The sequence below is a fragment of the Prionailurus bengalensis genome, chromosome D1, assembly GCF_016509475.1.
Source record: "Prionailurus bengalensis isolate Pbe53 chromosome D1, Fcat_Pben_1.1_paternal_pri, whole genome shotgun sequence".
Classification (NCBI taxonomy): domain Eukaryota; kingdom Metazoa; phylum Chordata; class Mammalia; order Carnivora; family Felidae; genus Prionailurus; species Prionailurus bengalensis.
Window position 1 is genome coordinate 87,149,847 of NC_057346.1, and position 23,956 is coordinate 87,173,802.

Consider the following 23,956-nt stretch of genomic DNA (forward strand, 5'->3'; position numbering starts at 1 on the left):
TGGAGCTAATGATACATTCATTTCACAGAGCTGTTTTGAGAACAGATTAACACAATGCTTGTCAAGTGCCTGCATGGTGCTTGGCATGTAGTCAGAAATCAATAAATGGTAGTTCTTAAATTTTCAGTTTGTTTAATCAGAGAATATTAATTTACTTCAAAAAACAGATCAGCCACCAAGAACTTGAATTACAGCATGATTCTGAGCACACACAGAAAAAAAGTCCCATCTTCTTTTAAATTCACCTGTACCACATTGAAATCTCACTCCACATAGGAAAGACTTTGCAGTCAAGGCATTGGCAATGACTTTCCTTTTTGACTATGAGTCCTTTAGGTAATAAGTTAGAATCCCATTTATTTTCTCTGAGTTTCTTTGCAGAATGTCCAGCATATATCAAGAACTTTAGTGATCTCATGTTTTTCAAAATAAGCAGAAAACTGTTTCTAGCCAATGAAGAGAAAAAAAAATGGTTTGACTCTCTTCCTGGAGTTGCCACATAGCTTTTATTAATAGCTCTGTAAACAGGCTTGAACATAGTATCAGCTGTCCGCTTAAGATATTACAAAAGTTTATGAGAAGTTGCTTAGGAAAAACAAGATAGAGTCATTAGAAATCTGATACTGGTCAATAGTGCCTTTATTCCAAGTCTCCATAAATCACACACAAATGAAACTTCTATTGTGATCACTGTTCCAGATCTAAAGGATCTCCCTCTCCCTTTTAGTAGAAATTAAATACATTTAAGAAAGCCCAAGATTTTTTTCTCTCCCGATACAGTGGCTAATTACAAAATTTCCTAAGAGGTAATAAATATTAAACTCTAATCAACAGTTGTGACACACAATGAATGATAAACACATAACTTTGATTCTCTATTTAGGGCATATGTTTATCTTTAATTATCCCCAACCTGAGAATGGAATAACTGTTGTTCTCTGTTATGTTTATTATTTATTTCTAGAGTGACACCACATTTTTATCTTACCCCAAAGAGTCTCAGGTTAAGCTGTTGTCCAGCTTAATCATTAATTGCTCTCTTTTTACTTCCCAAAGTGTCCTGGTTGGTAAGGACTCCACTTGCTTAAAATTTTATTTTATAAAAAAGACAGATTCAAGAAAGCAATCAGAACAAAAGTGAAGGACAAGAGTTAATTGTGGCTAGTGAGGAGAACAAAAAGTTGGATTAATATTAGAAATCAAAGGATGAAGATAATTACCGTAATTGAGCATAAAACTTAGTTCTGAGCTTCCCAACAGCCAAGTCAAAAAAGGAAAATAAAACTAGTGACACATCTCCCATTATGAAATAGTAAGAAGAAACTCAGTTTTTTCAGAAAAGATAAAATTTTCTAGTACTAAACTCTGACAGAAACTTAGCTTACTGGCCTTTCTCTAAGGGTCATCAGATAATGGTTAGTGACTTCAACAATAACGTTTCAAAAGATGCAGAGACGTTCTCTGGTGGCTTCTCATTTCAATCCAATGGTGCAGTAACAAAATTATAGTTCTTTAAAAAATCAAACAAACAAAAAACCCCAAGCTTTTTCTAAAAAGAAAGAGGCAGTAATGTAATTCCTTTTTATAGTTTTCTGAGTCTGGCCTGATTCAAACTAACCTAATGCATTAATTTTCAGAAACTGCCAACTGATAATTAAAGAAAAAAAAACACCTTTTGTTCATTAATCATCAAATAAATTTCAATGTGAACCAAAACACTGCTAGGAACCTGACCCTTGTTCTCTTTGTGATCTGATTTGCGGAGAGCCCTAGGGCAGTAGTAGCTCTTAACTGGGGTGATTTTCTACCTCCCCCTGCGCAGGGCATCTGGCAAAGTCTGGAGACACTGTGATTGTCTCAACTTGGTGGAGGTAGGAGGGCGGATGTTACTGGCATCTAGAGGCCAGGGGTGCTGCTAACCACTCTAAACAGTCCCCCCCACCATAAAGAATTATCGTGCCTGAAATGTCAGCAGTGCTGAGGTTGAGGAAGCCTGCTTGAGAAGAGACCATCATTTCTAGCTGGGGTAAAAAGAAGCTTCATGGAGGAGGGACCCTTGAGCTAGGTTCTCCCACCCCATTCCAGTGGAGCTGGAGGGTGCCTCTCCCCAGCCTCAATAAATGGTGAGAACAAAAACAGGCAGGTGAGAAAAGGCAAGGCATGTTGTAGGGATGCCTTCCACAAAGGCAACTGTGGGTTAACTAATTTAGCCAGAAAAGAGGGAGAATCTATGTGAAGCAATAAGAGAGAAAGCCAGAGAGTACACGTGAATTTAGGGCAAAGAGTTTCTGTTCTGATGTTAATGCTCCAAGATCCCTAAACATTGCTAGTGTTATTGTGTTTTTTTTTTAAACTACACAAATCAAAAGCAGCATAAACTTTTATGTTCACAAAGATCATCTTTGGAATACCGACTTGTGCTGTATATATATGGATAAGTACATGTTTTTTTCTACTCCCCTACATCATTTTTCACCACTTACATAGTAGGGATTCCTTCGAACTCCGTTTTATATCACATTAAATTAAAAAAAAAATTAGTGCCTACTTAAAAATACAACCTACCAAGGCACAGAAAATTCTGAACCACTGCTGTAATTAATAGAACATTGTAGGAATCACCATTAAGAAATATTATTCTGACCTAGTTCTCCATGTCACGCTGCAGACTGCCCTTTTCTTGAATCATGGAATGCTTTGTGAGAAAGGACGGCAAAGCTGGGTCCCTCGGTATTAGCCATCTCACCGCTCAAAGTTCAGCCAGAAGTGGGACAAAACCCTCTTCACCATGTTGACATGTTTACTTCTGGGGGAGGAACATATTACTGTTGCCCAATTCGGCTTTCCATTCCATTCACTTGCCTGGGAACATATGTTTTATTCTTTCCTTTGATGATTTACAAATAAATTAGCATGATCCACTAAGGTCTGCCAACATATATGCGTTACTGGAGAAATCTGAGATGTTGAAAAATGACTGTAATTTATTGTATCCCGATACTTTCTTCTTACAGACCAAATAAATAGCATCAGTTAGTTTATATACCTGACATATTTATTGCAGTAGTCCCGCGAGCACTTCCCATAGTCATGTGTTCTCACACATTGTTTTCACGAATTGTGTTTTGAAAGAAGTCTAGGGAAATTCAGGCCAGAGAAACAAGATGTTATCTTTTGGAAAGGATGAGCCCACTCTTGGAAGAGGATAATCCATTCAGAGCTTTCGAAAGCCGATGTCCTCCAGTGGGTGTGATAAATCCACAGGATCTGAATCCAGGATTTTGCACTAGGACCTTGAAATCAGCAGGAACAATTTAGTTGTGCTCCAGATAAACACAGTGTGTTGTTGTTGTTGTTGTTGTTGTTGTTATTATTATTATTATTAGATAAACACGAACATCTGTTAGGCCAATTTTGCCCTATTTCCGTAAGGCAATTGCATTCACTGAACACAGTTCTAGTTATGTCTATCTTAACTGGATCTGAGATGAGTGCAAAATGCCAAAGCTGCTCCTTGATCATCTGTCTCTGTGTTTGAAATACAGATATAAAAAATAGAAAAATTCACCTGTCATCTCAGATGGGTCACGTGCTTGGAGACCCCCACGGAGACTAGAGTTCCCTCCTGAATTCCATCAATAGAACCATTTTCAAAAGACAAGTATATTTGAGATAGCTGGGCTTCTTCACTTTTAAATAAATGTTGGACATGCTTTAAGTAATTTGGGGGAGGTGGAGCAGCAAGAGGATTCTAAATAGTTTTCTAAGAAATTCTCGATCATCTCCTTTTCCTAATTCAATATGCTACCTTCCCAGGTAACATTCACTTCACACAGGATATGTAAGGTAATTTTTCTCTGGGTTGAAACAGCAGGGGTGCCTGGCTGAGTGTCTGACTTCGGCCTCAGGTCATGATCTCATGGTTTGTGGTTTCGAGCCCCGTGTCAGGCTGTGTGCTGACAGCTTGGAGCCTGGAGCCTGCTTCACATTCTGTGTGTCCCTCTCTCTCTGCCCCTCTCCCACTTGTGCTCTGTCTCTATCTCAAAAATAAATAAAATGATTTTTTAATTAAAAAAAAAAAAGAAACAGCAGTTTGCAGCAGGTTACAACTGCAAGGCACTTTAAAGAGCATCTAGCCCTCATTTTTCAGGTAAAACATTATATGACTTGCCCCAGATTGCCCTGCTAGTTAGTGGCAGAGCTCTCCCTAAGGTCAGGCCCATGGGAGGCAAGATCCATCCTTCTGTCACAGCATTCATTGTTCACACTTACGGAGTACATATCGCAGTCCCAATAATCAAACAGGAGGCACCCAGTCCTTGCTCTCAACTTGCTCTGTCTGGCTGTGCTGTAGGACTTGGTCACTATTGAAACAGGGTGTGGAAGCTCCACTGTAAGAAATATCCTTGTTACAACCCTCCCTCGTACCAGGTCCAAGAATTCTCTTCAGTTCTCCCCTGTGGGAATCAGGGAGACTAAAGGCCACTTCATTAAGTTTTAGAGAGAGGGCCTATGGTGGGCCTGTAAATAACTACCTAATCACAATATTGTTAAAATTAAGAAAGCATCATTGTAACTTATGGAGGACCTGACATCCAGGGATATCTCACACACTGACAACCATCTTTTTTGTTTGAATTAGTAAATGATGCCTTGCAGACGTTTAGCAACAAGGATGCCCCAAGGGGGAGCTCTTCTGGTTTGGAACTGAATTGAAGCGAGTGGCTCATCAAACCCAAAGCACCACAAGCCTTTCCAAACTGCATTTAGTAGCATAATCAAAGGAAGATAACCAGAAAGCCACAAAGAAACCGTTAATCCTCTCTACCCTGTATTTTTTGTTGCCTGTTTAAGGCTGATGAAATCCTGACAGCATGGCGGGGGGTGGGGGGGGAGTGTTACACAACGTGCAAGCATCACAGACATTTATCAAAGATCAAGTTCCAAGATGTAAAACAAAATAAAACAAAGATTTTCTCCTAATTTGACTCCCAAAGGACTCAAAAAGCATTTCAAACGTGTCCAGTAAGGCATTAAAAATAATTATCCCATAGAGTAATTTCTCCCTTGGTTGTTTTAATATATTTTTGTCTACAAACAAGTGAAGTTTTCTAAACTGCTCCCTTGGCTTACTTTGAAAGGTCTCTAGAACAAAAGTACTTTGGGTGACCCCAGGATACCTGGCAACAGTAACCAAGGATGTGGATGAGGCTGAGAAAGATAAAAACAGACGATGCACTTTTTGATGTCAGACCTAAAATATTGTATACTTAAAACAGAATAAAATGTTGGAAGCCTAGAAACAAAGAATAATCCCATCAGGAAAATTAGTGAGCTTATTTAAGAGAATGTTAAGTAAAATTTCTCAAAGTGTACTATAAAATCACTCTTATGCTACCCAGATGGCCCTGTGGGGTGACTTCTTTATGTAATTAGAATTGGCTTTCCTCCCCTTTTCCTCCTTCTTGCCTCCTCCTTCTCCTTCTCTTCTTTTCGTAATAATAGTTATTATTATTATTGGCCATCATTTACTGAGTGGCTGGTCTCTCTCATACATTCTCTCTACTTCTCATAACAACCATTTTAATTAACGGTTATGATCCCCATTTCTGAGATGAGGAAATAGATGCTGAGAGGTTGGAACTGCCCACTATTAACCACTGAGGATGTAATGCAGCCAGAACAACAGTCAATGCTCTGTGTGGTGTAGCATCCGAATTCTGGAAGGAAGTGAAGTAGATAAACTTCGGGGATCCACTTCTGCAGAAGCCCTTGGCCTAGCTTATTCTCAGATTCATACTTAGGGTCCAGCCTAATTATGACAAGATCCACAGACCCAATTAAAATTAAATTGCTTTTATCACAGAAACTGTTTCCAACCACACGGTGTCAACTAAAGTCTACCCACCCGCTTCCTGTTTGTATCAAATTCTGGCATGCCCTACTTCATACAATGGCTGTGTCCCTGAAATTAATTTTTTTTTTGTTAAATAGTGAATAACAGTATTACTGCACTGTGGGGGAGTTATAGAAAGAACTTACTATTTCAAGGAATCCCAAGGCAATTTTTTTCCCTTTCTAAATGATTCCCCCCTCTCTCTTTCTCTGCCTCTCTTCAGACCTGAATTTTCATGTGCAGGATTGAATCGAGAGGAGGAGTGGCATGTATGAGTACACCAATATTGTGTTTAGATAAACTAGGAGGAAACTCTATTGAAGGGTCCACGTAGGCTTCCAACAAGGTGGCTCACAAAAGATCTCAGGGCTAGCCGTTTTCTGATGGTCACAGGAAGAGGAAAATGCACCTTTGTAAACCCAGAGCTCACATGTACTAGAGATGTTCACCTGTGCATGCACACACACACACACACACAACAGTTCCTGACATTTACTGAGCTGAGCCTTCTCAATTTTTCTTCTTACAAGGGCAGCTTCTGTTTACATGTGTCTCCCCTCCTCACTCCCACTTGCACAAACAATCCTGAAGTTGTGAGCTAAAGGGATATTACCAATTTAAAAAGGAAAATGGCTTCATAGGGGCAAATTGGCACCTTCTGGTTATATGAAAAGACAAGACTCCATTACAGTTGACTTTCTGGAACTTCTCATACAGTTGGTAGGAGAGATGGGTTAAATATCCCAGGGAGGGAGTCCCAGACTCAAAAGTTGAGACAGCTCTGGCTGGCTGAGTGTCTTAGGAAGACAGCTGTGGGTCCTCAGTCAGGTATTTGGGACCACCACTCTTCTCAGAAATGCATCTTGGTTCCAGTTTCCCCTTTATCTCTGGCAGTAAGCACTGTGATAATGAACTGAAGACTGTGGGTGGAACTTGGAGCCAGCTGCTGAAGGATGCCCCACCCTGCTGGGGTCCAACCCAGAAAGCAAGAGCAGCTCTCTTAGCCTAAGCCATGCTTCAAAGGCTGGGCATGAAACTTCTTGGTTCAGTTTTTTGTTGTTATTGTTTTGTTTTGCTTTGTTTTGTTTTGTTTTGTTTTGTTTGCAACCTTTCAGGATTCACAAATGAAGCTTTAAAGCTTATAAGGGTGGCATTCCCGCCATGTTGGTCATTTGGCTTCTTTGAAGAGTGGACAGGTCTGGGAAGGCTAGCAGTGGCACAAGGATAGGAATAACAATAAATAATAATGGCTACCTTTTATTGGGTGTTTGTTGAATGACTGGCACTATGCTACCTATTTTCTTAGATTATTTCATTTTATCCCTACAGAAACTCTGAGGAAAAGTCATATAAACATCCCCATTATATATATGAGGCATAGAAAGCTTGTCATTTGTCCGAAGTCCCACAGATGGAAAATGGCAGACTCCCTCCAAACTCTGCCAGTATTTCCCATTAGCCAAATCCTACTGGAAGTGGAAGGCAAGAAAGCCCATCATGGCAATCTATACAGGTCAGCCTCTAGTGGCCCAGAGCAAGGTGAAGAAAGGTGGACATGGACTCAGAGGGGGCTTGTAGGCCTGAGAATGACCTTATCCCAACCTTCACTTGATTCCTATTTGGCCGACTATATAATGATATATTAGAAATAATTCTCTCTTGGAATTTTGAAGACATTGCTCTTTGCCTTTCCGCTTCTAGCATTGCTTTTGGGAAATCCAAAGCCATTCTGGTTTCTGAGCCCATATATAAATTAACTTTTTCTTCCTGAAAGTTTCTAGGATCTTCAGGAGTCCCCTAAAATGCCCAATTCAACTCCCAATCGATCTATTAAATAAATTATCCCAACAGCTATTTTGAAAAACAATTTACAGAGACAGGAAAAGGAATTACTTATCCATTTTTGGAGAAATCATTTTTCCCTTAAGCAACATTTAGAGGCCAGTCTAATAGAGGTATTGAATTTTGAATTTTGTTTAAAATACATCTTCCAGGGAAAATCATGTCAGAGATGGGGAGGAAAAAAATCACGATAGTGGGAGTATCCAAAATTATAGTATTTCTACTCAACATCTAAAAATGTCTGTTATCCTGTCCTCACATGAAATCGCTGTTGAGTAAGATCAACCTAGGTTACCACTAAACAGCGTGTGTCTTTTCAATAGCCTGGGGCCGCAGACTCTTCAAAAAGCAGATTTATAAAACATTAATCTTAGAAAAATGGTAAGATTTGGTGCACGGTGCGCCTGGGTGGCTCAGTCAGTTGAGTGTCCAACTTCAGCTTAGGTCATGATCTCGCAGTTCGTGAAATCGAGCCCCTCATCGGGCTCACTGCTGTCAGCACAGACCCCACTTTGGATCCTTTGTCCCCCTTTCCCTCCACCCCTCGCCCCCCAAAAAATAAATTTGAAAGAAAAAGACAAATGATAAGCTTTATTTTTAATAAGGTTATTATTTTACATGAGATATCATAACTGGGAGATTACCCTGTTGTAGAAACCAGAATCCAATAAGTTACCCCAGCACAGAACAATGTGGGTGACAGAAATTCTTTTGTAGGTTGTCGTCTCCCAATGGAGCCAAAGTTGCTTGGCCCGAGATTATTTCCATGGTCTGTTGGACACCAAAGATGAGGCTGGCTCTTGGCCACGAGCTAGGCTGCCCAGTCAATAAGACCTGCTTTCAACAACCCAAGGCTGCACTGACTTCTGATTTTTTTTCTTTTAACAATAGAAATGAAACTGCCACAGGGAAGAGAGAGAACAATGGTGTTTTGACAAATGGAACAAAGATCTAGCTTGACTGACAATTCAGGTCAGAAAGAAAAAGAAGGCACAGGAAGACTGGTGTGGGTCCTCCCTCTTGCCAAGAAGCAAGCACTCTGTGGGAGGTTTCCACCGACATGACGAACTGGCTCAGCAGTGGCCATTTGGGTTGAGCAATTGTGTTGGGTGTTTTCTGGCAAAAGGGTGCTTTTTCTAGGACTTCAAATATAATTAGAGTAAAAACTGCGCAATCAACACGTACAGCCAGAGTATCTTTGAAACCTAAGGAAGGAAGAACCAGTGAGAACTTGTGAGATTCCCTGAAAAATGTTATTGTCCTGTTTCTTTGGAGATCTGCTAGAATAGGTCAGATGGAGTTCTGGCCTGTGGATGGGGCTTGGCTAAGAAACCTCTAGCTGCCCTTTCGAGACTTGTAATCCTCTAAAAATGGAAATTAGGAAGCATTCATTCATGACCTTGAAAAAAATGTTTATAAAAGTATATTATAATGTATCAGTGAAACGAGCTGGGAAAAGGGTTTATGTGAAAGTTCATGTGAGAAATGCAGCTATTAGCACGCATGCCATTCCCCACCTTGACCCCAGCAGGAATGTGTAAATTGTAACATATGGAATGTAAGCGTCTGTTGAGATGTTTCATAAATCTGCCTGGCAATGAGCATCACAAGGCCCTGCGTGAGAACGGGCCCCAGAAAGGGAGAGACGGTGAATGTCACATCTAACTCTAGGCTGCTAATCAGCCCAGAATCTGACAATCAAAAATGTGCAGACAATGTTCTTTAATAATATCGGTTACTTTCTGACAAAGTGAGCTTTTTTTTTTATGGGACCCGGCCTAGGAATAGGAAATACATTCATCCATTCACTCAAGAAATGTTTATCAAGAGCCTGTAACATGGCAGGCAGTGTGCTGGGCACCACAAGTACAGTGGGAACCAGAGAGAGAGACGCTGCCTTGCTGCCTTACAACCTGAGGTGTGTAGAAAAACAGATGTTAAACAAGTAATAACAAAAATAATTTTATAATTACAATTTGGATAACTGCTAGAAAGGAAAACAATAGCTTATGCCAATAGTACACCCCCTTGTCCAAACTAGATTTCTACGTGGATTATCCCATTTAATCCTCATATATCCTCCTGTGGTAGATGCTATTATTTGCCCCGTTTTATTTATGTTTGTTTATTTTTGAGAATGAGAGAGATAGAATGCGAGTGGGGGAGGCACAGAGAGAGAGAGAGAGAGAGAGAGAGAGAGAGACAGAATCTGAAGCAGGCTCCAGGCTCTGAGCTGTCAGCACAGAGCCCGACGCGGGGCTCGAACTCATGGACAGTGAGATCATGACCTCAGCCGAAAGTTGGATACCCAACCGACTGAGCCACCCAGGTACCCCTAGCTCCATTTTAAAGATGAAGAAATAGGGGCACCTGGGTGGCTCAATCTGTTGGGTGTCTGACTTTTGGTTTCTGCTCAGGTCATGATCTCACGGTTTGTCAGATGGAGCCCTGCATCAGGCTCCCTGCTGATAGTGCGGAGCCTGCTTGAGATTCTCTCTCTCTCTCTCTCTGCTCCTCCACCACTTGTGTGCATGCACACGTGCATGCTCTCTCTCTCAAAATAAATAAATATCAAAAAAATAAAGATAAAGAAATAAAGTCATGAAGGTCTGCACATCTTGCCACACAGCTAATGAGTGGTGGGCTCAGAATATAGTGTCAGTCAGCGTGAGTCCAGGCCCCCAGTTCCTGACTCTATGCCATTTTTTTTAATGACCTTTTAATGAGGAAAGAGCACTGATTTAGATTTGCAGGTTAAAGAAAATGTCTCTCAGGATATGATTTTAGGCCAAGCCCAAAGATAAGTAGGAATTAATTGGTTAGAAGAAGTATTTCAAAATTGGTGAAATAGCACGTCAAAAGGTCCTGCAGCAGAAGGAGTTGGCTTTGGAGGCTGGCGTAACTGGGGTGTGGGGGGGTGAAGGCAAGGCTGGAAGGTAGGCAAGGGTCAGAGCAGGTGGGACCTTGTAAATCCTGCTAAGAGTCTTGAGCTAAATCCTGGTTAGCGTGGAGCTCCTGAACAACCACACTTTGTCTGGGCCTCAGTGGAGTTACCCCAGGCACAACTGCTACAGCTAGGAGAGGAGACGCATTCTTCCCATGGAGGATAGAGGCTGCTGCTGAGCTAGGAACTCAACCCTCCTTCCCACTGTCTCCTGCAGAAGAAAGAGGATTCTACATAGTTCTGTTCTTATCAGCTCTCTGTCCTCTGCTGTAGTTAGAAGATGGCGATGTTCAGAAGAGACTGATGTTATGTGCTGAATGTTTATGTCCCCCCCCCCCCCCGAATTCATATGTTGAAATCCTGATCCTCAATGTCATGGTATTAGGAGCTGGGGCCTTTGGGAGGTAATCAGGTCATGAGGGCAGAGTTCTCGAAGATGGGATTAGTGCCCTCATAAGAAGAGACAGAGGGGGTGCCCGGGTGGCTCAGTCGGTTAAGCATCTGACTTCGGCTCAGGTCATGATCTCGCAGCTTGTGAGTTCAAGCTCCACGTTGGGCTCTGTGCTGACAGCTCAGAGCCTGGAGCCTGCTTCAGATTCTGTGTCTCCCTCTTTCTGCCCCTCCCCTGCTCACGCTCTGTCTCTCTCTCTAAAAAATAAAATATTTTTAAAAATTAAAAAAAAGAGGGGCGCCTGGGTGGCGCAGTTGGTTAAGTGTCCGACTTCAGCCAGGTCACGATCTCGCAGTCCGTGAGTTCGAGCCCCGCGTCAGGCTCTGGGCTGATGGCTCAGAGCCTGGGGCCTGTTTCCGATTCTGTGTCTCCCTCTCTCTCTGCCCCTCCCCCGTTCATGCTCTGTCTCTCTCTGTCCCAAAAATAAATAAACGTTGAAAAAAAAAAATTTTTTTTTTAATTTAAAAAAAGAAAGGGAAGAGACAGAGAACTAGCTCCCTGTGAGGATAAAATGAGGCGTTGGCCATTTGCAAGCAGGAAGAGGGCTCTCCCAGAATATGACCGTGCTGGCACCCTGATCTTACACTTCCATCCTCCAGAAATGTGAGAAATTTCTGTTGTTTATAAGCCACCCAGTGTATGGTAATCAGTGATAGCAGCCCAAACTGACTAAGACAACTGGAAAACGTGGGCACTTCAGTGGCTCAGTCTATCAAGCTAACCAAGAGTCTGACCAAGCTGACCAAGAGTCTGTCAACCTAAACTCTTGGTTTAGGCTCAAGTCACGATCTCACTCACGGTTCGGGAGTTTAAGCCTCACATCGGGTTCTGTGCTGGCAGCACAGAGCCTACTTAGGATTCTCTCTCTCTTCCTCTCTCTGTGCCTCTCCCCTGTTTGTGCACTCTCCCTCCCTCAAAACAAATAAATATTAAATTTTTTTTTAAAAAGACAACTGGCAAATCAAGAATTCATTCAGCACTACCTAATATTAACCTCAGGCACCACCATTAATTTTGGCATTGTCCAAACCACAGGAATTAAGATTAAGAAAACTATCCCCCCCGCTCCAAATTTCCAAGTTAAAAATGTCAGTATTTCCTTACACTCCTGAGACAGACACTCTGTTATTCTAGGGTGTTTCTTGAAATCAATTCTTTCATTTATTCATTCATCAAAGGTTTATGTACCTATTGTGTGGCAGACATGAAGGATAGGAAAGCAAGTAAGACTCAAGCCCCTGTGGGAGGCAGAATAATGCATCCTCAAAATGTCCTGGAACCTGTGAACATATTACCTTATGTGGCTGAAGAGTGTTTTGCAGATGTGTATGAGTTAAGGACCTTGAGTGGGGAGATCATCCTGGATTAGGCAGGTGGCCCCATATAATCAGAAGAGTCCATTTAAGAGTGAAAGAGGGAGACAGGAGGGTCGGAGTCAGAGAAGCAGTTGTAAGGGCTGAGGGAGAGTAAGCGATGCATTTCCTGGGTTGGGGCCACAAGCCAAGGAACAAGGGCAGCCTCTGGAAGCTGGAAAAGGCGAGGATTGGATCCTCCACTGGAGCCACCAGAAAGGGATGGAGCCCTCCTAGCCTACCTTGCTTTTTAGCCCAGTAAGACCCTCTTGGGATTTCTCATCTTCATAACCATAAGATAACAAGTTTGTATTGTTTCAGACCACTAAATTTGTGATCATTTTTACACCAGCAGTAGGAAACAAATGCACTCCCCGTTCCAGCCAGAACCTGGCCCAGGACAGACATTTTAATCCCTCAGTTTCCCACTAGTGCCCAGATGCAGCCTCGTAGTCTCCCAACTCAGCAGTCCAGGGGGGGCACTCACTTACATCCTGCGGGGTGGATGCAACTCAGGGGTCTGTGCAACCACTTACCCCTGAGTGTGACCCCACCGGCATTGCTGTATACCCAAATATTAATTATGTGGATATTTCTTAATAATTCTTCTAGAGTGGGGTTTCTAAATTGGTTCTGCCCCCTGATTGCTGTGTCTCCTCGGGCAAATTACCTACATTCATTCCCGGGCTTCAATTTCATTACCTTTAAGATAATAATATCTACGTCCAGGATTGTGAAGCCTAGGTGACTTTGGTATTAAAGCATTAAAAATCATAACCTGGCACACAGGATGTGCTCAACAAATTTTAACATGGTCATGATGACTGCTATGATTATTCCCTACAGTGCTTAACATGAGGCTTAAAAGTCCTTTGGGGGCATGCCGTTTACAGTGTGGGACACACACTGGACGGGCAAGAGTGGGTGTCAGTGGACAAGGGCTAATCGGGGGGAGATTGAATTAGGGTGAGAGGGTCAAAATGGAATGAAGTGGGTGGGCTTGACAGATACGGCAGAAGTAAAACCACCAGACCGGTTGGTGAGTGGCATTTGGGGGTGGAGATGTGCCAGGAACGACAAAGTCAGAAGCCTTATGATGATGTGCTAATACGGCATGGAATGAATCCTTATTTTGCTTTTGTGCTCTCCTGCTCCCTGGGTTTTTCCTACTGCGGTCCTCTTTCCTGTCTTCCCATAATAAAGAAACATACAAATTTAAAAAAAAAAAAAGAGCAAAAGGAGGCACCAGGTATAAAAATGTAAACTATTTGGCAACATGTAGCAAAATAAGAGACTTCTTGTACCTGGATTTGGGCTTTTTCTTGCCACTATGTGGAGGAGGCATCATAATTGGGAGGAAAGAGGGAGTATAAGGCAAAAGAGGAAGAAAAAAATAAATAGAATTAAAATGTAGGAATTGATTTTTAGAAAAATAAATTAATGAGTAGCATAAGAAAGAGGTTTGTTTTTGTTTTTTTTCAACGTTTATTTATTTTTGGGACAGAGAGAGACAGAGCATGAACGGGGGAGGGGCAGAGAGAGAGGGAGACACAGAATCGGAAACAGGCTCCAGGCTCTGAGCCATCAGCCCAGAACCTGACGCGGGGCTCGAACTCCCGGACCACGAGATCGTGACCTGGCTGAAGTCGGACGCCTAACTGACTGCGCCACCCAGGCGCCCCAAGGTTTTTTATTTTTAATGCCTGTAATGAGTTTGGGCTGGAGGTGTAGGCAGCAGGTAGCAGAGAAACCAAGCCCTCTGTGCCTGTGCAGGGTATGGATGGGGACAGGGACTGACTGATGGGGAAGAGGGAAATGTTTTGGAGACAGAGGAGAGCTGGTTTCCAGGCCCCACTTTGCCACCAATGAGCATTTGAGCACGGAGTTTACCCGCAAGGATTCCACGAGGTAGCTCTTGTGTTCGTGGGATCTATAAAGTTCCAGGGAGCTGAAGGGAGGGGTACAGTCCCCAGAGGAGCCCATCTCGCTGGCATGTGAGTTGCCGCTAATATCTCACAGGCCTCACCAGCTGGAGGGTAGCTAAAGGGAACCACCTTCTCCCAAAAGGATGTACATGCCCTTCTGCCTCTGTCCTCCCAAAGTGACTCCTATGAAAGCTGGAATGTGTCTGAGCTGGCCTGCCAGGAATTGCTGAATGGCGGAGTTTATTTCTGCATGAAACAAAACACCTATTTTTCCCCCCTTCTGCCTGGGTCCATGATTTGGCTGTATTTAGCAGAAGAAAGGCAGGGAAAAGGCACACTTTGAAATTGTAGCAAGCATTTGAGCAGATTGAATTTAATTTTGGATACAAATGTCCAGGAAAAGTCTCCCTTGGCTTCCGCTTGTGGTTCACTGAGGCGTAAGGTGATGCTCCATTGAAAGGCCTGCTGATCTCAGCCAGTGCCAGCTGATAATGACAAAGTGCAGGAGGAGGGGGCGGTAGGCTGAGCCCAAGGAGGGATGCTCTTCCCCAGGATGCTTCCAAAGACTCTGCCCAGCTCCACCGTGCATGGTGGGACAGAGGGCAAGAACCTGAGAGCTGCTCGAGTCCCAGCTTGGCGATAAACATGCTGCATAGCCTTTTCCCACAGCTTAGGTTTGATTTTCCTGGTCCATGAAATAAAGGGACTGGAATAGATGAGCTATAAGATCTTTTCTTCCTGATGTTTTAGGATTCTGACATTTGGAGCATCTATAGATGCTGGAAAGGAATGTCAGCCAAACGTGTAGGTTAAAATTTGGCACAACTATTTGGGAGGGCATTAGCTTCCAAATGTTTTAAGGTACATGCCCTTGGCCAGGTGTCAATTCTTGGGATGTATCCTGTGGAAATACTAGCATAAGTATGCAAGCATGGATGCTTATAACTGCAAAACATAAAAAACAACTTTTGTGTCTACTAGTAGGGAAGTGGCTAAATAAATCTACGATACAACCACAATAAAGAATGCACATCCATATGTACTAAAAAATAAAAATATCCCAAATATAACTTTAAATGAAAAAAATTAAATTGCTGAGTAAAAATTATATATAGTGTGATTACATTTTTCTGAAATGAAATCCAGGTATGTGTAATGCATATTATATTTAGTTATATATTTATATGCATATGCCTAGAGAAAAAGTTTCACACCAAAAGTAATGTGGCTTCCTGTGGGGCTGCACAGTTCAGTATAGTAGCCACATGTAACTACTAAGTTCAAAATATAGCTGGTGTAACTAGGAACTGGATTTTAAAATTTTATTTAATTTTGGGATGCCTGGGTGGCTCAGTCAGTTAAGCTTCCGACTCTTGATTTTGGCTTAGGTCACGATCTCATGGTTCATGAGTTCGAACCCTGCATTGGGCTCTGCGCTGGCAGCATGGAGCCTGCTTGGGATTCTCTCTCCTCTCTCTCTGCCTCTCTCTCTCTCTCTCTCTCTCTCTCTCTCTCTCTTTCAAAAATAAATAAATAAACTTTAAAAATAAAGTTTAATTTAATTTTAACTACTTCATATTTAATTTAAAAACGGGTACTTCAACTGTATGTTTTGTGAAATCTAAATACAAATCAAGTATTTTCAATAAAAGTTTAGCATCCAAATTGAGATGTAAGTGAAAAGTACACACCAGATTTAGAAGACTTAGTACCAAAAGTAGTAAATATCTCCATAATAATTGTATATTTTATGAATAATTTGTTAATGTTGATTATATGTTGAAGTAGTAATATTTGGGATACATTACTTTAAATAAAATATATCATTGAAATTAATTACACCTGTTCCTTTTTACTTTTTTAATGTGGCTACTAGAAAACTTTAAATTACATATATGGCTCACATTATATTTCTACTGAGTACTGCTGCTTTGGGAAGTGGAATAGCAGAGAAGCTAGACTAACTTTTTATTTATATACTTTCATATTGTTTCATATTGTTACAGTATTGTTACAGCTTTGCCATCACGTTATTATAAAGTGGAACTCTCATTGTGGTATCTCTGTGATTTTCCAGCATCTTCTGATTGCTTGACCCTTTTTTGGATGACTGCTATCCTCAGCAAGGATACCTCTGCCTGACAACCATCCCAGCTGTGTTGGAAAAGGGTTGTTTCTCAGAGAGTAGGAGTTAAGCCCAAGAGAGGGAAAAAAAAGAGAAATAATCCTTAAAGAAATCTCCCCTGTTCTCTCCTGCTCCCTCCTTCTCCTGTATCAAGATTCCCCAAAGCTTTAGGGGATCTTTAGTCCTACGCTGAACTTCCTACCTCACTAAATGACAAGGCCAGGATGTTAATGTTCCCCACACAGACACGTCTGCATTATACATAAAGATGTCTGTGTTACACATAAACACATTATGGCTGTAACAATATCACTTTCAAAGGAGCACTAATCCGCTGAAGTCATCGAGTCAGAAAACATTTGTTTCTCCATGTCTTGTGTCTGAGCTGTGTGTGAGAGAGAATAGTAGGAAGGAGGGAAGGAGGAAGGATGGAGGGAAGGACAAAAAGCGACAGAGTGCACTTAATAAAACCCTTCTTTGCAGAGGCAGCTTTTCAAATTGTGCCTCTGGTTTCTTATTTGTTTGCTATGGTGTCACTCCCCTATACAATTTTCTGTTTAAAAACATTGATTATAATATTTTCTTTTTTTTTAATCTTTATTTATTTTTGAGAGAGAGACAGAGCGTGAGCAGGGGAGAAACAGAGAGAGGGAGACATAGAGTCTGAAACAGGCTCCAGGCTCTGAGCTGTTAGCACAGAGCCCGACTCGAGGCTTGAACTCATGAACCGTGAGATCATGACCTGAGCTGAAGTCGGCCCCTTAACAACTGAGCCACCCAGGCGCCCCTGATTATAATCTTTTCTATACATACTGACAGATATACAGATGACCCTAGTCATAATTTTGGGTATGACGTTGGGTTTGAATGGATGTCGTAGGGTGATGGTGGAGAAAAACTCAGCTGTGGTTCTCAAGGTCCAGGAAATAGCTCCATGCTCCCCCCAAACCCCAATTACCCATATCTCCCTAGATCATGTCTCCCTAGATCATATTCACTTGTTTCTATTTGTCTTCCTTGCTAGGCACCTCTGTTCCCAGTACTTAGCACAGAGTCTTACAAAGAGTAGGCTTTTAATAAAAGTTTGTTGGTTGAATGAATGGAAGAATGAATGAAGAAATAAACAGCCCTACCCGTCAAGGGTCAGTCTTATCTAAAACATTAATGAAATTAGAGTTTCATCTCAAGAATGGACTTTTAAAATTTTCCATCTTGTTTACACTGTGTTTATTAAATACCTATTATGGGCTAAAAGCTTGCTAAACAAAGCCATATTTTACCCACACACACACATACACACATACACACAAGGTCCCTGCCCTTATGAAGTTTACAGTCTGGGGAGAGAGGGAAGGCAGAGGTCAGGCATAAATACACAAAATTAAAAATTACAAATGGTAATAAGTGTTCCCAAAGATATGATCAGGGATGATGACAGAGAATAAAGGAAGGGGCTATGCCAGTTTAGCCAAGCCAGTTTTTCTCTTCTCTGAAAAAGTGACATTTAAGCCAAAGCACTGAGGATTGGGAGTCAACTATTGAATAAACAAGTTAGGGTTGGGAGGGGTACAGAAGACAGGAAGAGTCTTCCACACACCCAGGAGCAACACTTGCTGCTTCTGTGACTTGCCATCCAAATGTGCTCTGTAATTCGAACGTGACTTGATTCATGTGGGTGTTAGGGCCCATACTAATTTGCATGCCTGGCTAGGTGTGGGAGTCTGTTGGGACCCACATGCTCAGAGTGTAAAGAGGCTGATTTCCCTTATTAGAAGGGCCATGTGATTGTAAGGGGGGGGGTGTTCTGGCAGTGGGCTGAGGAGTGGTTGGCATTAGGCTGGTAATTTCATTCCCTTGTTTTCAAGGTTGTCTCATACTTCTTTAACATTAGCTTCTGCTTTTCAGATCTCTCACTAATCAAGTTTTATTTTATTTATTTATTAAAAAATTTTTTAATGTTTATTTATTTTTGAGAGAGAGAGAGAGAGACAGAGCATGAGTGGGAGAGAGGGAGACACAGAGTCTGAAGCAGGCTCCAGGCTCTGAGTTGTCAGCACAGAGCCTGATGCGGGGTTTGAACCCATGAGCTGTAAGATCATGACCTGAGCCGAAGTCAGACGCTTAACCGACTGAGCCTCCCAGGTGCTCCAAGTTTTATTTTAAATATGTATATTCCTGTTGTCAGTAGTTAAATTGGATTCATAAGAGAGAGAATTCTTACTTTTCACCTTATACTCCTTATCCCTTTTGACTACTTTAAGATAGGAGTTTTTATAACTTATAAAACTAGTAATACATACAATTGTAAGCTATATATACAGTTGTTTAACATGTAGCCCTATGACTATGGATGGGAACTGGTTTTCTTCTGATTATTAATGCAATATAAGCTCAATGAATTTAGATTTGGAAAACTCAGAAAAAAATAAAAAATAAAGTAAAATTCTCCATAACTTCATCATGTAAAGATTACCACTGATAATGTCTTGTTATATTCTTTCCCAATGCCTTTTTAGAAATAGGATCAAATTCTACTTGTTAATTTCTAAAGCTGGCTTTTAAAAACTCAATATATGTAGAAACCTTTCCATGACAATAAATGCTGAGCTTTTGTATGGATATATCGTCATTTAAGTTAATGGACATTTAGGTTGCAATTTTTACCACACAATTAACTTTTAATCTAAATTTTTATGAAATTTTATGTGTCTGTCACCATCCAGAGGTTTTGCCTGATTCCTCACTATTCAGCAAACAAAAGTGATTCTTACTTGGCAATCAAAAAATAGGATTTTCTTTGCAAGTACATAATTAAGTACTTCAGGTAAGTTCCAATGAGTGCAAACTAGATGTTTGAAAATCTAGATCAAATTCAGGACTGTTTCCTAACCAAATCAAATTCAGGACTGTTTCCTAACATCGCTAAGCAATTTAAACTGCAAGTTTCACCCTTTCAAAATTCCCTTCAAGTTTCCCTAAAAATGCCCTTTCTTAAAATATCAACTTCTCAGAAGGTTGGTGGTGAGGGGTAGAAAACCATGCCCCCTGAAGTATCTAATGCTTTAAGACTAGCTCATGTCTGTTGCTTGGAGGTGGTGGGGTGAGGCGGGGGGATGAGTACTCCCCCAGAGTCCATTGCTCTCATCACAGCTGTTACCCTGTGACCAACATGTCAGGCAGGTGAGGAGGGCAGGACAAGAGGCAAATTTCCACATGCCTAGGAATCAGAAGTGTGTAGGTTGGAAGGATTCTAGTCGTTGAAAGCCCCCACATGGCAGGACTCGAAAAAGAGAACCTCAACCAGTCTCTCCAGCAAAACAGAACATCAGCCAGGGCTGGGATCTTGCAAGATCTTCATGCAAGATCAGCCTGCCTCAAGCCAGGGAATACACAACGATCCGCCCCACCTTCAAACCTGATGTTCCCCTTAGTTACAATCCTGTGATTTCCAAAAGACTATTTTCTGTTTCTTTTCAGCTATAGCAACCTGCTCTCTTAAATAGCTTCTTTATCTAGTGGGGCAATTACAGTCTGTGACTAACAGCTGTGGTTCATAAACATGAGTTTCACTGTTTGGGTCAGTAGTTCTTAGCCTTTTCCGAACGGCAACTCCCCCAGCTGATCTTGGCATTAAGAGAAGCACCTCTCCCTCAGCACTCTGATGGGTACTCAATAGTGCAGTTTACTGGTGGAGGGTTCTGTTTTCCCATTATAAAGGAGGTGACATTTTTATTAAGTTGCAAGTCCTGGCATCTAATGCCAAACATATTTCTGGATGTTGGTTTTATTAGTGGTTTTAACTTTCCCCATTGAGTTTTTCTTTGTATTCCAAATAGCCATGTCTTTCTTTTAGAAAAAAAGGTCCTTTCAAAAAGTAGTTCTTCACTGTAAAATTTGAAGGAGAAAATCTGCAAGATCTAAGGCTTGATGGTGAGTTCTTAGACCTGACACCAAAAGCACATTCCATAAAAGAAAATAAAAAGATAAATCACACTTCTAAAGAATTAAAAGCTTTTGCTGTGTGAAAGACTATGTAAAGAGGAGGAAAAGACAAGCTTCAGACTAGGAGAAAATATTATTTGCAAACCACACATCTGACTAAGGATTTGTATCAAGAATATATAAAGAACTCTCAAATTTCAACAGGAAAAACAAACAACCTAATTAGAAAATGGACAACAGAAGAGCCATAGCATCAAAGAGGGTATACAGACAGCAAATGAGCACATGAAAAGTTGTTCACCATCACTAGCCATTAATGAAATGCATTTGACCATGATGAGATACTACTACACATCTATTAAGGTAGCTAAAGTAAAAAAAATAACGACAATGCCAATGCCAAATGCTGACAGGGAATCAGAGAAATTGGATCTCTCATACATGCCTGGTGGGAACGTAAAATGGTACATTGACTCTGGAGAATAGGTTGGCAGTTTCTTAAAAAAACTAAACATAGGGGCGCCTGGCTGGCTGAGTCAGTGGAGCATGTGACTCTTGATCTCGGGGTCATGAGTTTGAGCCCCACATTGGGTGTAGAGATTACTTATATAAATAAAAACTTAAAAAACCTAAACATAGACTTTCCATATGACCCAGCAAATTATCCCTGGGCAGTTACGGAGAGAAATGAAAAAAAAACCTGAACACAAATATTCATAGCAGCTTTATTGGCGATAGCCAAAATGCGCAAAATGCTAAAACATCCATCAATAAATAGTTAAACTATGGTCCACCATACCACGGAATCAAACTCAACAACAACAAAAAAGCCAACTATTGATATATGCAACAACCTGGAAGGACCTCGAGGGCATTATGCTGAGTGAAAAAAGCAAATCTCCAAAGGTCACATACTGTATGATTCCATTTATATCACATTTGTGAAATTATAGAGATGGAATTCTAGAGATGAGCAGGCGGTGGGAAGGAGGAAGCTTAGTGTGGCTATAAAGGGTAGTATGAGGGAGATCTTTGTAGTGGTAGAATGGTTCTGCATCTATATTGCAGTGGTGCTCACACAAATCAACACATGTAATAAAATCACACACACACACACACACACACACACACACTGTACCAATGTCGATTTCCTGGCTTTCATATTGTACTATAGTTAAATAAGATGTAACTACAGAGGGAAATGGGTAAGGGTATCCAGGACCATTCTGTGCTATCTTTGCAACTTTCTGACTCTGGAATTGTTTCAAAATAAAAATTTTTCTTTAAAGAAATTCATGCTTAGTGTAGAAAATTTAGAAGGTGTAGGAAAAAATATGAAGAAAACGGTTTTAAAATTCATACCCTTTTGATGTATGTATTTGTTTTAGAATGTTAGAGTTTATTGCTTAATTTTTGATTTGAGATAAAAGTCACTTAACATAAAATGTCATTTTAACTTTTTTAAGTGTACGATTCAATGGTGGTTTTGGTTTATTCACCATATTGTGCAACCATCACCATTGCACAATTCCAAACATTTCCATGAGCCAAAAGGAAACTCCATATCCATTAGGCCCTTTTCCCTCCCCTGCAATAACTAATCTACTTTCCACATCCCGTATGATTTTACATTTACAAAGTGTGCCTATACGTGGAATCATACAACATATGGTCCTTTGTGACTGGCTTCTTTCACTAAGCATAATATTTTCAAGGTTCATCCATGTAGTAGCCTGTATAAGTACTCCATTGCCTTTTGTGGTTGAATGATATTCCACTGTATGGATATATTTAATTTTTATTTTTGATAAAATTTTTTCTTTGTTCCTTTACTTCAGGATCTGTTTTAGATAGTTTAGTGAACTCTCTCCAGCCTGGACTGCTGACCTGTGACCTCCCATTATTCAAACCAAGGCTGACACATGTGGGCATCTGGAACTTTGTTCCCTCACTTCTCAGCCTCACCTCCTAAAATAAAGATGCTCCATCAGGTAAGTTGTTAACTGGGACTCACAAGGTCTATGCAGGGGAGGATGTCCTTGTGGCCCATCAGAGATGATAAGCCAAGTCAAATGAATGGTGTCAGGGCGGGAGGGATGGGAGACAGCCAGCCTGTCTATGAACAGCAGAGCAACTTTAGTAGCTCCTGGTCACAGGCTTGACCCACCTCTCTAGAACAAGGAGCACTAAATATTTTTCCCAAAGCAATATTTTGCTAGCCTGTTTTGGAAAAACAAACGTGTTGCCAGAGTGTCCCAGCTCTCCACATTGTGCTCCTGAGTCTAGAGCTGTCTGTCCTACAGTGTTGCGGTCACCTGCTCTCTATTAAGCATTCTTTCCTTCTGTCACTGGTGTCAGAACTGGGCTGAGTTGACTGTGCCCATAGTACACTGGTGTCTTAATGAATGTGAAGCCTATTTACTGAGCCCTTTCAATGCGCAGGCCCTGGACTGAGCCCCTTTTTAAAATTTTTTCAATGTTTATTATTTTTGAAAGACTGAGCGTGAGTGGGGGAGGGGCAGAGAGAGAGGGAGACACAAAATCCGAAGCAGGCTCCAGGCTCTGAGCTGTCAGCACAGAGCCCAACATGGGGCTCGAACTCACAAACAATGAGATCATGACCTGAGCCAAAGTTGGATGCTTCCCCAACTGAGCCACCCAGATGCCCCTGAACTGAGCCGTTTACATTTATCATCTTGGTTTAGTCTCACAGCAATTCCATCAACCAGGAGCTGTTCTTATTCCCATGGTAAGATTCAGAGACAGGGGCTTAAAGAGTTTTAGGGTCCAGTCCAAGATCATCTCACCACTGAGTGGCTTGGCTAGGATGCAACAGTGTCCTATTAATCATCCAAGTGTGCTGAGAGCATAGATCCTGGAGCCAGTTCAAATCCTTGCTCCCTGTTCATTAGCTATTTGGATTTGCCTCCATTTCCCTATCTGTAAAATGGGACTAATAATAATACCTACCTCATAGCGTTGTAAAAATTAACTGCATGTATCTGTGTACAGTCTGAGAGCTATGTGCCATGTGAGTGATCACTGTTGTCATAGTCGTTGTTAATATTACAGTGACTCTTAAAAATAGGAGAATGAGGCAGGAAACAAACAGATGACCCAAATAGACACCATTTCGTGTTGCTTCATGAGATTTCTCCTGGCCAAGTAACACAAGATGTGCTGCCTCCAGACTGCTGCTCCCAAACCCAGGGGCTTTCAGCAACCAGCAAAGTGAAGCCAGCCATTTGCAAAGCCAAATTCTTTAGGTCAGCGATGAGTCTATTAACAGGAAAGGGGACTAAGTGGGGATAACTCTTTCTCATGAGAGCCAGCAATGGATTTCCTTTGAAAAAGTATATTATGTGGCCACCCAGAACCTTGCCTTTTGTATATATTTGCTTAGGAGCATCCAGTGCTCGTATTTTGTGTATCTCTATTATCACAACACACCATGGATTATCAGTGCTACAGGAAATACA

General features: G+C 41.4%; 1 long non-coding RNA gene across 1 annotated transcript in view; it reads left to right on the plus strand.

The window, feature by feature from the left end:
* LOC122483666 overlaps positions 1-23,956 on the plus strand; it is a 59,812-nt gene that overhangs the window by 7,499 nt on the left and 28,357 nt on the right. Inside the window, exon 2 of the long non-coding RNA XR_006297436.1 lies at positions 22,316-22,468. This is a non-coding gene — a long non-coding RNA (uncharacterized LOC122483666). The remainder of the gene's footprint in view (positions 1-22,315; positions 22,469-23,956) is intronic.